At 32.2% G+C, this 19,018-nt stretch overlaps 1 protein-coding gene across 1 annotated transcript in view; it reads right to left on the bottom strand.

Annotated features, from left to right (window-relative positions):
* The window catches only part of LOC134686264 (uncharacterized), a 30,491-nt gene extending 11,473 nt beyond the window's left edge, over positions 1–19,018 (bottom strand). Inside the window, exon 1 of the mRNA XM_063545935.1 lies at positions 18,916–19,018. The gene's annotated coding sequence lies outside the window, so the exon portion shown is untranslated. The remainder of the gene's footprint in view (positions 1–18,915) is intronic.

Below are 19,018 nucleotides of genomic sequence, written 5' to 3'. Positions count from 1 at the left end.
TGAAGTCAATAAATTATTTCATTCACTAGAATATTCCTGCAATTCTTAGACAAAACATTTTTTCAATCTGTTCTTCAAAGATCTTCCTCTGTACATCTTTATTGAATGGAGAGATTCAAATGAGAAAACAAAGCAAGTTTATTTGGACAACAACATTCTAATATTTTGTTCATTCGTTCCATCTTTCAATTGATAATTAGATTGTTGTATTTATATGATCAAGTTCTTGTGCATCAATGATCGTGATGATATGACTCCTTTTTGTTTATAGTCATCATGTTGAAATTTCCTCTTTCAAATAAATGTAGGAAAAAACACGTTCCATTTCAAATTAATAAAAAAGTCGCACTATGGAGAAAAATATCAGCTTAAAGTTTTCTGTTCAGTATTGATCTGTAAATGATGACCATGAAAATCAAGATGTCTGACCTACAAATACACAAACTCAAAAATTATCAGTGAAGAGATCAATAAAATGGCTATTTTATCATGTTTATGATTATTATGATAAACTTTCATTTGAATATTCAAGTACTAAATTACAGAAATCGCTTAACTTTTATAAAAGTTTAGTTAAAGTACAGCTTAATTAAAAATTATAATAAACAAGAATTCGTCCAAGGTACACGAATACCCACTCGCACTATCATTTTCCATGTTCAATGGACCATGAAATTGGATAAAAAATATAATAAGGCATTAAAATTAGAAAGATAGTATCATAAGGAACATGTGTACTAAGTTTCAAGTTGATTGGACTTCAACTTCATCAAAAACTACCTTGACCAAAAACTTTAACCTGAAACATGCACTTTCATTTTCTATATTCAGTGGACCGTGAAATTTGGGGTCAAAAGTTTAATTTGGTTTAAAAATAAGAAAGATCATATCATAAGGAACATGTGTACTAAGTTTCAAGTTGATTGGACTTCAACTTCATCAAAAACTACCTTGACCAAAAACTTTAACCTGAAATGGGACAGATGAACGAACAGACAGACAAACAAACAGACGGACAAACGGACGCACAGACCAGAAAACATAATGCCCCTCTACTATCGTAGGTGGGGCATAAAAATAAAGGCCACTGATGAGTTAAAAAAGATATTACATTTCAAATGCCAAAAAATGGCGTTTTTGCACCAAAGGGAGATAATTTAGAGCTTTTACAATGATATATACATTTTAAAAGTCATCTGGGGCCAAACCGAATTGATCGTTTTGAATGATTTGGTGTACCATATGATAAAGTAATAAATAAAATGAGTTATGAAAAAAAAGTATTAAATATTTTTCTGAAATTGTTATACCCTAGAGCCTCTTTAAAATGTTAAATGTAATTTGATCTCTATTGGAGAAATGTCTCATTGGAAATCAGACTGCTAAGTGTTTTTTTATTTTTATATCAACCCAGCCATATTATACCTGTCCAATATTAGGAGCTTGTACATAGTTCAGTGGTTGATGTTGGTTCATATCCGTCATTTTTATTTTTCATATTTTTTTGTTTTTATAAATTAGTCTGGTATATTTGACGTTTGAATTGATGCTCTGTTTCAAATTTGGTTAGTGTTGTCTTTTATAGATTACTATAACATGTATAGGGTATGGGTTTTCTCATTATTTACACATGTTACAGGTCATCACTGGCCTCTAATAAGTAATTACAATGGTTACATCCACTAAATTGAACTCTGATGGATAGTTTTCTCATTCATCATACCACATCTTATTTTAATAAATATTTAATCATTATTCACGGACAAAAACTTTTATAACAGTGGACTTACCATTTAGGCTTTGATGACCTCTGTAAATTTTATTTTGTTGATAATTTCTTCTGTTTATAGTTTCCCCTTTATCTTTAATGTTCTTGCCCTACACATAAAAGGGTAAACATCATTTAATGACAAAAATAACTACTATATCATAATTAGTAGGCACTGAAAATTTTGCCTTATTTGTATATAACATCAACTTACTCATCATTCTTGCTGTTCAATATCATGAATATTATCATTATTCTATGAATCAGAGGTCACAGTAAAATTAACCTTGGCAGACAGACATCTTTTTTTATATAATACCTTGTATTCATTCCATTCAACAACAAGTAGACCTATGCTTAGAAAAACTGATAAAATGACAAAACCAAGAAAACTTATCATTGACCAAAGAACAATAAAATGTGGTCATGGTTTATATATGAATCTGTCATTCCGACATGCACAAGGGGCCTTATTGCTTACAGTATCCGGAAAAAAGACCAAAGCACAAAAACTAAACATTTTCAAAGTTCTTTATACCAGGGCCATAACTAGCCCCTTTTAATAGTGAGGCAAAATATATACGCTGAGCGTAGCGAGGCGAAAACATTTTGGCGAGGGGTCTGAGGGCCGCTCAAGGTCCCCAGAAGCTCTGAGAAAAATAACACAAAATCTTGCATTCTGAGCGTTTCCCAGACTCTTTCTTACATAGAAACGCAAATTATTCTTAGCTATTTTTTCGACAATATTCTGGTTTAAAAAAAACATAGCTTCATTGTTATTTAAGACTTTAAGGTTTTAGGGAAAACATTAAAAGGCCGATATGTAGGATAAAGCAAAAATCGTAATTCTCATAATCATTAATACCGGATCTGTCTATCTGTTCTTGTCTTGTATTGTGCTGACTTGTGATTTTTTTATGACTAGATTTATATATAGTGACAGTGTGCAATCTGAGTAATATATTTTAAGTACTAGTACTGCTTAAGTCTACACTTTAGGGACCATATTGACTTTGTTTTATGGTATTTATGATTCTTTCATTATCGAAGACCCTCCAGCAACTATCAAGATGAAGAACAGGAATAAAAACTTTGACCATTGATCATTTGTTTTTTTTTCTCAATACATTGACATTGTGTGCGATTAGCTCCCGTGCACGTGTACTGCATATTCCTTTATTTCTGTTAAAGGGTCTGAACACGACTTAATCAGGCAAATTTAACCCTTGATGTAAAAGGTTATATGGCAATACATTGATGTTTTTTTCCAAAAATAATTTGATACCGGGAAATTGGTGGACTTACTTTAATTTAAACCATGTTACATATCTAGTTTTATCCACAGGCGCTTGGGTATATGAGTGATTTAAACGACTCAGAGAAAATACCCAATTTTACAATCCATACCAAGAAAAATTGGGTATTTTCTCGTAGTCGTTTAAATCACTCGGAACTAGGTGAGACATCCACAGAAGTGATAGATATGTATTATAAATATAGAAAATTGAAAATTTTAATCAACAACAAGAAATAAAAAAATATCTGTATCATATAACCAAGAGTCTGTGGTTTCATATACACAAAAGGCAGTTTTGTATTCTTCGATATAAAGTTCAATTAATTCTCCATGAAGAAACGACCATTTTTGTCTGTGTCCAGCAGCATCGTATATTCTGAAAATATTTTCTCGCATAATGCCTGGACATCGGTGATCATGCAACATTACACAGTGTGACACGTTTACAAATGAAAATCAACACTCAGACTAGTCATTCAGTAGGACAATAAATGAACAAAAGACAAATCCGGGACACAGAAGTAAAAACAATAGACCATCAACTCTCAAAACCAAAAGTAAAATAGAAACATTGATTATGTAAAACATGCAGGGGCGACACCAAAGAGTGAAGAGAACTTGCTTCTTGCAAGACACTTTCCGTTGAAACAATTAATTTGATATAAAGACAATCTTTTTTTTTTCTTTTTTTTTGAAATTTAAAACATGAGGCATTTGCCTCATTCATGTCTTTTGCTTCAATGTAGTTACCGCCCTGCTTATACCCTGCCATTTTGTTATGGATGTGCCTGTTCCAAGTCAGGATCCTATAATTCAGCACTTGATTGTCGTTTGTTTATGTGAAACATATCTGTTTTTTATTTTTTTTTGTACATAAATTAGGTTGTTAGTTTTCAACTTTCAACTTGGCTATCATCATGATCATGTGTAAATTCATACAAGTGTTTGGAAAACAGGAAGTTGTGGAGTGATGAATCTGAAAATGCATCACACAGTATAGCTGACTTATTTATTAAACCCTGAAACCAAATTTCAGAAATCCTTCTATATGTCTATTGTATTTCCTGAGGAAAATGGGACGAAAAATATTCATTTACTGATGCAAGGATGGATGGACAGACAGGGGTAAAACAGTATACCCCCCCCCCCCCCCTCCCCCCTTTTTAAAGTAGGGGTATAATTTTAATACGGGGGTATAAAAACCCTTGCAAGATGTCAAAACAAAAAGAAGTAACCTAATTCTTACTTAATAGGGGCTATTTATTTATTGTCGGTTATACAAATAACAATACAACATAAGCTCTGAAGAGCTTTTATCCGACATACATACATGACAAGCACAATACATTTGTACATGCAACATAAAGCTCATCAATGAGATAGTAGTCTCAGATAGAGAGAGAGGGGGTCAACCAAACTCCCCTATTTAATCTGAATGTAGGACAGACAGAAAGTCACATTTAAAGAGTCACACACTGTCACAGGACAAAAAGTCACAATTTAGTTTAAAGATTATTTTTCTTTGAACAAGAAAACACTCTTTTTGTATTTTTCTTGAAGTTTTATACATGAACATGATGTAGCAACTTTGTAATTAAAATTTATTAAAAACAAATAAATCAGTGCTTTAGGTTTGCGCACATTACCATTACATTTGCACACAGAAATCATTACGTACAATGTGTGCAGCTTTTGATTACATTTGCACGCATTTTTTGACATGTACATATAAAAAAAAGATATGGTATGATTGCGTTTTACAGCTGACTAAGCGGTATGGGCTTTACCTCGGCTTTGCTCATTGTTGAAGGCGGTATGGGCTTTACCTAGGCTTTGCTCATTGTTGAAGGCTGTATGGTGACCTATGGTTGTTAATGTCTGTGTCATTTTGGTCTCTTGTGGACAGTTGTCTCATTGGCAATCATACCACATCTTTTTTATATTGGCTCATTGTTGAAGGCTGTATGGTGACCTATAGTTTTTAATGTCTGTGTATTTTGGTCTCTTGTGGACAGTTTTCTCATTGGCAATCATACCACCATCATATCTTCTTTTTTATAATGTGAACATGATGAACAATCATGACAATTTCCTTAAATTAAAAATGAATATATGTAATAAAAAGAAGATATTTCAAAATCTTTTTTCATTTACATTCAAACAATTGTCAACAAATTGTTTGTCACTTTTCGTCCTATCAACTTTGTTACTTTATGTCTGAGTCTGACATTTGTCTGACTTTTTGTCCTGGGACTTTTTGTCGGAATGTCCTGTGACTTTCTGTTCGTTTACCTTCGGTGAACTGAATAATTGTTTTTTGCAGAAGTCCGGGTAATGTTAAAAGATCTTAAAAAATCACATGTGCAAATTAAGAGTCAACACTTACACAGGGACTACACAATACTTTTTCAGAATGTCAGCAAAAAAGGATCACAGGTGACAGGGGAGTGTAACCGATGAATTGATTTAGAATCAGATAAGATTTTCCCGGTACGTCAAACACCGCTCTGGAGGACCTCTTGAGTGATTACATGCAATGCATACAAAGTGCGCTCATGACAGACCCTATATAGTCGCCGTATCTACACACATGATGGATGTACATATTCGTTATAGATCGTTATACACTTCTCATTTTAGAGTTAAATTTGCAAGTAACGGCCGGGGAACCTCTTCAGATTTTAAAATAATAATGCTACTAAAAATTTATTATTTCACCCAATTTTCGCAATTTCTTCGCTATAATTATTAAATCTTTATGCGACTGTGCTTTTAGTGAATATAAATGATGACGAGGGCCTCACGAATAAATATAAATATAAAATATACTGGAACATCGATTAGCATAGATCGGGCAGAAGAGTAAACTCGAAGTTATTTATGACGATTAATAAACGTATTTACACTTTTGGTATTTAGCTGTATTTTGCCTCCGAATGACCTTACATCACCTCCAAATAACCTTTTGACGTCAAGCAACAATCACTTTTTAGTTGTGACGTCATATGTTTTGAATTATGAAGTCAAAGTTTACGGGAACCTGTGTGATGTTATGTAATGGCGGACAAATTTGCATACAAGTGTAAATACGTCTATATAGACTGTGCTCCTGAATAAAGTTGTTTGTGTTCTTTACTTCTACAAGAAATTTGATTCAAATGCTAATTACGCACCATTTGCTGAGCAGAGAATCATTCTAAGCCAGGAACAGTCTATACTAACTGATAACAGTAAGAATAGAACGTCTCTGCAAAAAATCATAACAGAACTGTAACTTAATGATACATGTACATCAAGTTCAAGCACCTCACCAAGCACCCTTGCCTTGCATACTTAGATGGCAAACTGGTGTGTGTCAGTATTTTGATATATAATTTTACAACGATCCTTAAAAAATACCAAACAAACGTTGAATCAAACGATATGAACCTACGCAGTTTTATCTAAATCTTTGTTAAAATACGATTTTAAATTGTTCAATTCTTTCTATTTCCTAATTTTGTCAAAGTCTACTTTTTAAATTTTTAAATTTTAAAGTTTTAAATTTTAAAGAAAAAATTAATATTCCATTTTGATTTGAAGAAAATCTTTTTGAACTGTTATGACATGGTGTTGCAAAGATGATTACAGGTAACTAACATACAGTATTTTTCCATTACGACAGTGCGTGTATTCTCGGGTGTGTATAACGTATAGTTTTCTAGAGAACATCCTGTCTACGTGTAATACAGATTGATGACATTATACAACATTTCTTTTGTTAAATTAGAATGTGATAAGGTATCTGTGTCTATTCGCTATTTCAACACCACTAATTTTTCGACGAGAAAAAATAAAAAAATAATTTATATGAAATTAAGAAGAAAAGTATCAAATATATATAAACTTCAGTAATTACGCATTGAGTAAACATAATTTCAATATTGCATGAACAAATCCGTGAGAAAACGTATACATGTATGAATTAAGATGTGTTTAAAAAGACCCATTGGCTTTATTTCACACTAGGACCTAAGATAACTAGAACTAAGCAATGTTTGATGGTTGAGTGGGGACTCATTGACTGCCTTAGAGGGGTCACGTCCAGTCATGCTTCCGTGATTCCCTATATAATCTACCATTTGTTTCCCAAGATTTAAGGGGGGGGGGGGGGGGGGCGGCTGGAAAAAAACGAAATCCGCCTCTGCTAATTGGGAAGTCATTTGGTCTGATACACACATATATATAAATATACCTCTGTGGCGGATCCAGCAATGTGAAAAAGGGGGGGTCCCAACCCAGGACAAAAAGGGGAGGGGGTGGTTCCAACCATATGTCCCCATTCAAATGCATTGATCGTTCAAAAAAAGGAGTGGTTCCAACCCCCCGAAACCCTCCCCCTGGATCCGCCACTGATACCTAGTATGCATATGATTAAGAACACCTTTAAATATATGCATATAAAATAATGGTACGTCTAAAAACCGTTCAGGATCTCTTAGTTGCACACAGGACATTAAGTAACTTAGGACATGTATATATAATAGTGAGAGTTCAGGGTATACATTCGATTGATATACACTTATTTTATAATTTTGTAATTTTTGTTTTGGTAAAATCAGAGACATATAATACATGTATTGAGACATATATTATACACGTACATATAATACATATATTATACACGTACATATAATACATGTGTCTCTGAAAAAATCAAACCATCTTTAAAGAAGTTATTTCAGTTTGAATCGACTGTCTTTTGCATTAGGATTCCAAAACGTTAATGTTATAAATTTACAAATGCCAAAACCTGCAAATATATTTTAGGCAGAAAGAAACATTTATATTCAGTGATTTTTACACTAAACGTTTTTGTAATTTGTTTTAAAAATATTAAAAAGTACATGTACATCGTTTTTTCCAGATTTGTATAGTAACTGGTTTAATTAAGTCCCCTTGATGAAATTTAAATTGCGAGACGCTAATTAATAAACTATCTATCGGCATGCGCCGTTATTTGGGATACGTCACGGATGACCTATGGTCATATTCAATACGATATACCAGTCATCATTTAAATTTGGTCAATTGATCTTTTATAATAAGGACTAATTGGTGATGGCAGAGAATATGTCGCTGGTGATGGTTAAAAACCTATAGAAGTAAACTTTGCCCAAAAAAGGTTTACCTTGGAAAAAATTATGAAAATATATGAATATGCTAAATATTTTTTTCTTTCCGAAATAATAATTAAAGACGTTTAGAAATAAAAAAAAATCACAGTTGGGAAATTTTCAATTCAAGTTATTTCATTTTGAAAACGTTGAAAATATAGATCTTATTCGATGTACAAAAATGTGGGCCGCTTGGATATCAACTTGTGAAACCCTGCTTAATTAGGGTTTGTCTTTTTATATTGCCAAACATTCTATAATCAAGGATTTGTACAAGGCCTTGTTATAATATAATGAATCTCATCTCCAATATCACCATAATTACATAAAGAACAGATACAATCATGAATATTGTCCTAAAGAGTTTGCCATCTAACAATTCAAAAAGAAATGTTGAGTCGAAACTGAGGTACCAAATCTATAAAAAGAATCACTATTTTAGTCGAAATTAAACTGTATATATTCTTTTTTCAAAACTCCTGAAATAATTTAACATTATCTATAGAGAGCTTACATATGCAAATCTTTTTAGAAGTATGTGAGCGTAAATATAATTTGTTTATTATCCCCCCCCCCCTTTTTTTCCTTTTATAAAATTTAATTGTAAACGGTTTTCTTTCTTAATTTGTGTTTGCTCATTAACTGGGGTTCATGCTGTCAAAACACAAAAATGTGTCCTTGTGTATAAGTTATTGATAAGATATTTTTTTTGAGCCGCCAGAAGAATAACGGTACGCCTAAACACCGCTTGAAGAACCGCCTGATTGCACTAATGACATATATATGAAGTGCACTCAGGACCCTTTATAGTCATCGCACACAGGATGGATGCATATATTCGTTATACCAGAGACATATAATACATATGTCTCTGGTTATACGCTTCTTATTTTACAGTTAAATTTGGTAGAATTTTAATTCGAACTTAGATAGATATGTTAATTCTTATAAAATAATGAGGGCACGTGTCACTGATTACACAACTACTCAGCCATGAACTATCCAATCAACAAAATTGATTTGATTATCTTTATTGTTGTTTATAGATTGTGTTGTTAGTACAGTGTGACCATGCGGGAAGTAATATTGTGACGTTTAAAATGAATATCATGTTTTAAGATTTTCGTATTTTATTAAAATTTCGTTCCATTAATTTTTAAGTTTAATTCTTAATTTAATTATCGTGTCCTGGACCAGTAATTAATTCTTTGTACGATTTTAAAAAAGGGAAATAAATGTTCATACTTTTAAAGAATTTATATTAATTAAAGTTTGTATATGGAATCCGTTCTTAACTGTAAAAGCCGTATACTTTTCAAACAATCAAACTAATATACATGTAGTTAGATATTATTTCTCATGTTTATCGAACTTGTCCAGGAATTTTTTTTTTTGAGTTATACGAATGTTTTAAGAAATCCGCATTTATTAAGGTTTTTTTCTCTAATTAAAGTCGTTTTGTCCAGTTTCATAAGCCTGAAACGAATTTCAATGTGAACATAAATTCTGAAAATGAACTTGTCTCCGTTTTCGTCTCCTTTTTTGAAAATTATGATATTTTGGGTATAATTATTTCTAAACAATATGTAAGTTAGATTTTAGTAAGATTCTAAACTTAATTTAAAAAAAATGATTTTTGTTACAGCGAGAAAGAATTTTTTTCGAAGACAGTCTATTGACACGAAATCCGTTCAAACCACAACTAAGTCTTCGTGCACAGATTTCCGTTAAGGTTAAACTGAATTTTGTACATAATTGTCTTCTCTTGTATAATGGTTTGTTGAGAATAAAGATATACAAATTCAATAAAATTTGATATTCAGTCAACATTGTGTTTGTTTAAAAACTTGATTTAAAGAGAGAGAAAGAAAAGAATCACACTGAAAAACAAAAATCGAACTTGTTACAGAAAAAAACTATAAAATAATTTTCTTTATTCGTGAACTGCAAAACACAACAAATTAATTTACCCGTCATCATGAAAAATAAACTGAAAAAGTACATCGAATGAGATATTTTATTTTTTCTATACATATATATGCAAATTCATGTTAAAGGTAAAACTGAACTAACAATACAATTCCTAAAAAAAAATCATGGCTCAGTAGTTGTGTAATCAGTGACACGTGCCCTCATTATTTTATAAGAATTAACATATCTATCTCAGTTCGATTCAGGCGGGGATCCAGAGGGGGGGGGGGGTTCCGGGGGTTGGAACCCCCCTTTTTTTGGCCGATCAATGCATTTGCATGGGGACATGTAGTTGACCCCCCCCCCCCCCCATTTTGTCCTGGGTTAGGAACCCCCTTTTTAAAATAGCTGGATCCTCCCCTGCGATTTCAAATTCTACCAAAATTTAACTCTAAAATAAGAAGCGTATAACGAATATAAACATCCATCATGTGTGCAGATACGATGACGGTAATGGGTCCTGAGTGCACTGTGTATGTCCTAAGTGCACTCAGTAGGTCCTGAGCGGTTGTTAAGACGTACCCGAAGAATAAATCATATCCTGAACCTAAAATACACTAAATTGTAATTAAAGAAAACTCGCCTAAAACATTCTCTCATATATTTAAACAATTGTAAAATAATTAATTCAACGACTTTCTAAGACGTACCCGAAGAATAAATCATATCCTGAACCTAAAATACACTTAATTGTAATTAAAGAAAACTCGCCTAAAACATTCTCTCATATATTTAAACAATTGTAAAATAATTAATTCAACGACTTTCTGTCTGTTTACTTATACTTTTCTTGTTCAGTTTTTGTTCATACCCCTAATAGATGAAGTATTTTTTTTAGGAACATTTACAACTAGATGAACGGAATTAAGTACTTTTTTAAGAAAATTTACAACTCAAATTTTCAAAAACAAAATTCTACACTTTTTACCTAAATTTTTTTCTCTGTCTCGAAGCCGCAACCGGTGACCCCGTATCAAACATAGCGACCAACACCTCACATGACGTATTCTCGATGTTGAGGTATTGACAATATACAATCAAATTTATCAATACTAGTATACAGCAAGTAAGTAATTTGGTGTTGAATGCCAGTAGATCAGAATTTATTAATTGAACTTTACCTGTTTAAGGGGCACTAGCTGCCAAATTCATGTTCTTCATCGATTTTAATAAAATTCACATAACGTGTATATAGTGTTGAATTGTTTATTAAAATGTGACGCACAATCTTGGCTGATATGCATTAAACCATTATATTTCATGACACTGCATGAAAAAGAAATTGACTTATCGCATAATACCAGAACCAGAGACATATGCCAAAACTAAAAAATAAACTTCCGTAAGTCCACATAAGAGGGTATGGATGTGAATTAACAGAATAGAGAACAAAGGACAAAGAAAAAAAGGAATAAAGAATAGTGAAAGAAAGAGAATAATGGAAAAAAGTGTAAGTTATTAAAAATATAACTAAAAAAAAGACAGAAAAAAAGACACCCGCCGAGGCAAGCCTTACATGCAACTGTTATTTGACGTTGCCGAGTTATTTGAAGATGGACATGTATTAGTAGTCAGCCCGTAAAGCCTCTTGCACCAATTTGAGGATTACCAAAGGTTAATTTTACGGCGGCTCATTTTATTTTTGGCTTAGAAATAATCATAATTGACAAGTTTCCTTCCCCTGCACTTTCGATCCCACATGTAAATAGCACGGTGATTTCAAATAAGACATTGATACATTACAACACTTGCCGTCAGTATTTGAATATATTGATTAAGAAGGTATAGAAGATTAATGCACGCACACTATTATCCACCACTGGCCTAAATAGTTAGTCCGCAAACAACGAGGGTCATAAAAACCAAGCACTTTGAACACAGCCACCGGCATGGTGTGAATCTCAATCTGAAAGCTTCCCACTATCCATTTCTACCAAAACTTTTGCCTTTCATTTATCAAAAATGAAATATGTTGATATTAATGGTATACATGTATAAGAATTATTGGGGAATTCAAACCATTCCTATTGTAAGTAATAAAACTAAATTTATATCAGGGTGATTGAAATGAGGGGGAAAAAGGGGTGATCATGAGTTAGGGCCCCCTGTTTGGGAAAAAAATTGGTTGATTAAATATGGAATCACTGTGGCATGGCAGGAGCAGGCCCCTCTTAGGCAGTCGGTGGGCCCCCACTTATGAAAAATTCTGGATCCACTAAGTTCTGTCATGTCTGTGGTCTTCAGTTGTATTATCTTTTAAAAAAAAAAATACACCTGTGTAGTGTATATATCTAAAGTGTAAATAAAGGGAAAATAATGTTAACTATCTGTGCAATGGGACTTATTAAAAGGTATTTGGGGGGGGGGGGGGGGGGGGAGGGGGAGTCCATGGGAGGTAATCCCCACCCCCTTCAATTTGAGAATATGCTATTATCTTGTAAACGGTACAGATCCCCACCCCTAAATCATATTAATTTTTGAATGGGACGATAAAACAAATGAAATTAAATTAAAAGGAGGTCTTTGGGGGTTACCCCACCCTGTTCAATTTGAGAATGTGCTCTTATCTTGTGAACGATCCAGATCCCCACCCCTAAACCATATATATTTTTGTCGGGGACAATAAAATTAATGAAATAAAATAAAAGGGAAGTCCCACCCCCTCTAGTTTGAAAACTTGTAAACGGTCAAGATCCCCACCCCTAAACCATATATATATATTCTTGTATAGAACAATAAAACAAATCAAATGAATATAGGGAGAGTCCATTGGGGTCACCCCCACGGTCCACCCCTACATGTTTGAGAAACTTTTAAATGGTTGAGATCCCCAGTGGTTAGGTGAAAAAATTTCCGGATCCCTGTTCCCCACCCTCAAACCATCTATATTCTTGTATGAGACAATAAAACAAATCAAATGAATATAGGACCATCCCCTTTGTCTTGGGTTGGGAACCCCTGCTTTTTAAAATGGTTGGATCCGCCCTGGCATACCATCTAGCTAGCTATAAAGGCTTTAAAAATATGAAATCAAACAAGGAAATTAACAGTGTAGGCAACTGTTTTGAAATTAAAAATAAGTCTTTTACATATATAACAATGTTAAATTTTTTGTGCATTTATTTTTGCTTACTGTATTTTCAATAATGGACTAAATTGCATGATTGAATATTGTAATTTAAGAAAAATCAGCATACATGTTAAAAAATGGGAAGTGGAAACTAGGAATTTGACAAAGAGACAGCAACCCAATCAAAGAGCAGACAACAACCGAAGGTCACCTATGGGTCTTCAATGCAGTGAGAAGATTTCAGCACTGGTCTTCAGCTCATAAATATGTATCAGAAATGAAAATGAGATACAGCTTTCAGTTGTATTAATAAAAACCTCACAATAAGTTCTGAATATCAGAATATACAGTATTGCAAGATTCTCTCAAAATGTACACACAGAGCTGAAAAACTGTAAAATTAATCATGCTTATTTAACATTAAAGTCCATGGAGTCCATCTAAATATGCATACTCTAGTACAAAGGAATATAAGTATGCAATAGACATCAAGTTTTCAAAAATTAGAGTATCTATGCCATTAATTTACGACAAGATTTTCAATCAAGTAATAATTTCGGTTTGTTTAAATATTTTGGAGGTTAGTATGACCTCCTTTTTGGTGATGATATTTTCGTTTTAAAGTTGAGAAAGTTGTTTGTACCAACAAAAATAAAAACGCAAAGTCAATCTAGAATTATGTTTTCATCATTTTTTTATGTTTAGGTTGTCAGCAAGATGAAAAGGACAAGTATGCAGTTCAAAATTAAAAATGTGGATAAGCTGAGGTTCAAGGTCTTTTCATATTTTGCATGAATGAATTCAAAGGTTATATGATGGATGGCAGAGAAAGAAAAAAAAACTTTTTAATTATCCTGCTCCTGGATAAATGTAAAACATCTTGTTTTTCGGTAAGTTTTATGCTCTGTTTTGATAGATGGATAGTGTTAGCGCATTCATCCTCTAAATTGTATCCTCTTTAAGCTTTTGGTGAGTGTTCGCCATGAATTTCAGTAAGTAACTTGTGGATTTACATGTATATACTCAAAATTTAGTACTAATATTAATGGGATTTTAGCATGACATCCTGCCAAATGCTTGTTAATCATGTTTACGTTCCAGAACATACAAGTATTTGGACTGTACGCATACAGTCTGCCCAATTTTAAGAAGTTGGTCAAGTTTATTAGAAACAAATGTACAGTACAGATCAACATAACTGAAATCTTTGACTTTAATAGATTAATACAAAAAGTTTAATTGCAATTAAAATATAAACACATGTTTGGTCGAGCTGGTACCAGACAGTACAAGTATACTTAAATGGTCTGACTGTACAAATATGGTGGGACTGTAAGTTCTGGACCGTAAACGTAAGATCCAAATACTGATATGGTCTGGAACATTGATACATGTCTTAAAATTAATATCAAACAGTCATTGGTGTTTTTGAACTTGATAATAAGTTATTTGATAGAACTATAATGTTTTGGGATATCAAAATCAAAAATATCCCATTTTTACTTTTAATAAAGAAGAAGATTATTGATGTATGTATAAATGTATATTAAAATGAGACAGCAAGCCAACAACACAAAAAATAAGGATGAAACATACATATTTTTTTTGTATCAATGTTATAATTTCCAATATGTTCAAAGAGTTCAAGGTATTTTTTCATTGAAATAAAACACAAATTGTAATCTGTCAGATCTTCAAAAGCTTAAAGAAATATTGTTTCTGTTGTCTACATTTTGTATAATATATTGCAAATTCTTGTGAAGATTATGAATAATGGAATGTTATTATAGTTGTCAGTTTTTACATTGATCTTTATACTGTATATTCATAAATATTGCGTGCATTTATTATTGCGATTCTGTCATTTTAGACTTAAATGCGATTTTAAATTTTACGATTTTGAGAAAAATCTAGTTTAATCCATATATAAAAATATTTCATAATGCGAGTTTAAATTATTGCGTTTACAACTCTGTTGCATTTTTCACAATAAAAAAAAACTCACATTAATTCTGAATTTACAGTATATATATATTATGTATATAACTTGGGAAAATACCCAAATGTTATAAAGAAGAACAAATTAATTGATTGTTATATGGTATTAGAATAGGAAGATGTGGTATATTGCTAATTTGACAACCCTCCATCAGAGACCAAAGGATGTAGGCCGTTAGCAACTGATGACACTGGACAACCTTTAACAATCAGTAAAATCCATACCACATAGCTATTTTTTATTGAAAATCATATAATTACTACATGTATGCAAACAATTTTGTATTATAATAATACAAAATTGTTTGCATACATGTAGCAATAATATGATTTTAACAGTATAATACATTACTTTAGATTTTATTGGTTCTTTTTCAGAAGGATTGAAATTCACCACCTAGAATAAATGGAGAAAACATAAAAACAAGACCAGAATAAATATAAAGACAAAAGTTGGATCAGTTATTATTTTCATCACTCAGTCAATGATTTGAAGTTCTTTTAAATACAAAAAAATATTGAAACCAAAATAATGTCAAAGTTCTGTGCTGAATGACCAAAAAGTGGACTATACCATCAAACAATGCTGGATGATAAGAAACTATTAATGTTTTGTGTTGAGGGAAATTGTGAAAAAAAATTAGATTTACTTAAATAGCTACTAGTACCTGAATGTTTTTGTGTTGAGGGAAATTGTGAAAAAAAAATAGATTTACTTAAATAGCTACTAGTACCTGTAGTATTTTAAGCCTAACAATAGAGTTTTTATTGATTTCAAATGGGAAATAATTGTGTTTTAAGAAAGTATTCTATAATTCATGAATAAACATATATTGATACTTACATTATCTGCTTTGTTGTTTAAAAGTTTAGTTTTGAACAGTTATAGAGCAATATGCTAAATTAACATTTCCCAAGAAAAAAAGATATTCAATTAAAAAGATTCATATTATAATAATTTACTACCAAATAGAATACATTGTAACATACACATTACTGTATGTTTATATATATATATTTACAATTAGAATCCCATAGGATTTTAATTTGTCCCATGGGATATTAAAAATCCCATGGGATAATAAAAATCCCATGGGATTTTTTTTGTCCCATGGGACAACAAATATCCCATGGGACTACAATTATCCCATGGGACCAAAAAAAATCCCATGGGATTTAACCAAAATCCCATGGGATAATGGTCAATCCCATGGGATTTTGCCCTGTCCCATGGGATATTGAAAATCCCATGTTTTTATAATTCAAATTGCAAAATAAATATGAAAGAAACAGTAGAAAACCAATGAAATTATTGAATCCCATGTAATTCCGCACATTTTGGTTATATACATGATATTGTAGCTTTTGTTTGAGGCGGCGGCGGATTTGCAAATGAGTGTTTTGCAAATTAAAAGTGTCCAGTGTGACCAAATACTCATATGGTCTGGAACATATATACTCCGTATGCAGGTGATGCTGGTATGTTGTTCCATAGAAATGGAAAGTTCATAATTGGGAAGCTGAATCATCTCTTTTGTCGTAAAGTTTTGTCCTCAATCTAACATCATTGTCAGTTTCTAGATGTGAGGCAAGATATGAGGCAGACTTACAGCACATTTCAGTCAGTATGTAGCTAATGGTAATATATTTGGTTAGCTTGCTATTTAGCTGAACCGTGAAGTCATTGTTAGGTAAGGTAAACTGAATTCCCTCCTTTTATAGTAGCTTAGTACTACAGAGAGATAGATTTTTTTATCTGTTGGGCTAGTCTAATATTAAAAGAGGGAAGTTTACCTTACCTAATAATGACTTCACGGTTCAGCTAACAAGCAAGCTAACCAAATATATTACCATTAGCTACATACTGACTGAAATGTGCTGTAACTGTATCTTTTGTATCCTCTACCTCAAATTCAGTGGAATAGATGCGTTCTACATAGTCATCAAATTTTGAAATATTTATTTAGGGAATATTAATCATCTTTTTTGGGGGACATGGTAGTTTTATAACCAAGAAGACAAGAATCAAATATATCCCATCATCATCAAATGAATGTGCAGACGATGCAAGCTGGATGATGAAGTCAAGAGAGAAGCTGATGTTGGAAAAGTAAAATCACATAAATACAGAACACCGAGAAAATTCAAAAGGAAAGTTCCTAATCAATTGGCAAAATCAAAACCTCAAATGCATCAAACGAATGGATAACAACTTTCATATTCCTAACTTGGTACAGGGAATTTATCATGTAGAGATTAAAATAGTGGATTAAAAAATGGAAAGGATCATCACTTGGTAACGGCAGATATTAAACTCAAACTCATGGTTAATAGAAAGAACACAAGATCTTGAATATAGTCTGAATGAAGAAGGTTAAATGAGGTTAAAGTTAGAAAAGAATATACAGCCGTGATTAACACTATATACCATCTTCTGCCAAATTTAAACGACGAAGAAGACACAGAAAATGATTGACACAAAATGAGTTGATCACACCTGAAACATGTGAAAATATTATATTTATTAGAAGGAATGCAAAGAGCAAATGAGGCAATACATTACATAGTCCGAGATTTCTCTGACGTCCAACGGCTGTTTTTCCAGACAAGCTGGGGCCGTGGAATGTCAGAGTCCCATATCAAAAAGTGGATATTTGCAAACCCAAAAAAGATGCGCTGCTTCGTCGCTTCTGGTGCCGACTGGCGGCTTTGGAATTATATAAATGGGGCATCAATGTCCCACGGTCACAGCTTGTCTGGCAAAACAGTCGTTGGACGTCAGAGTAATATCGAACTAAACATCGCAATGCTTAAAGGAAAGACACCACCACGAATCCAACCAAACACGAATACACAAAATTATTAATAAAATAATACTTTTAAAACAACAAAAAATATGGATAGTCTTCTAAATAGGCTGTAGTAATCTCTAACAAACATGTATACAATGTAGACTTGGAAATTGTATAAAAGAAAAGATGGACAGAACATCACAATGAGCTCCTATACAAACCAACTTGTAACCAATTCCCTTTTATAGCAAACAAACATAGAACTACAAAATGTACCTAAAATATATGAGACGATATCTGTTAGTTTAAAAAATGGAAATTCCTGGAAAATTACAATCTGAATATCGAATCATTAAAATAGACCCTCACTTATCTTCTATCCTGCTCTTTAGATATATGTAAAGGCATATGGGAGAAAGCTGAGAAAAAGAAAAACTTTGATAATGGCACTATACTAAATTCATTATAGTCATAGTCTTTTATGAAAAGATAAGGACCACCATTAAAATCCTCTTTCAGTGAATTTTCCGTGTATTGTCATTTGTCCTACAATATTGAAATCTGGTTGTTATAAATTTACAATTACAAAATGTTCTACATGTACTTTCAAAATAAATGTACACTGAAGAGTAATAGTACATAATGCTCTTGTCAACTATTTCTACTGAAACAAAAACAAAAATAGAGCACATTTGTATATAATGAATACCTCCATGCTTCTGATGGAATATATACATAAATTTCAAAGTAATACACTGTAGAAATTTAATATAGCTAGCCATACTTTGAGTCAGATCTACGATCAGTAGTAGAGACGATATCGAATTTTCAAAATGTCAAAATGGTGAAATACCGTAACTTACGATTGCAGTTTCCAACTATGGTTTAAAAGATATTCCGACGTGTTAAAAATCTCTGCATTTCCCTTTTTTGTGTTCATTTATTACATTTGATTATAAATAAAAG

This window comes from Mytilus trossulus, chromosome 10 (genome assembly GCF_036588685.1).
Source record: "Mytilus trossulus isolate FHL-02 chromosome 10, PNRI_Mtr1.1.1.hap1, whole genome shotgun sequence".
Taxonomy (NCBI): domain Eukaryota; kingdom Metazoa; phylum Mollusca; class Bivalvia; order Mytilida; family Mytilidae; genus Mytilus; species Mytilus trossulus.
The sequence above is the reverse complement of the archived record's forward strand: the minus strand, read 5'-3'. Positions and strand labels throughout refer to the sequence as shown.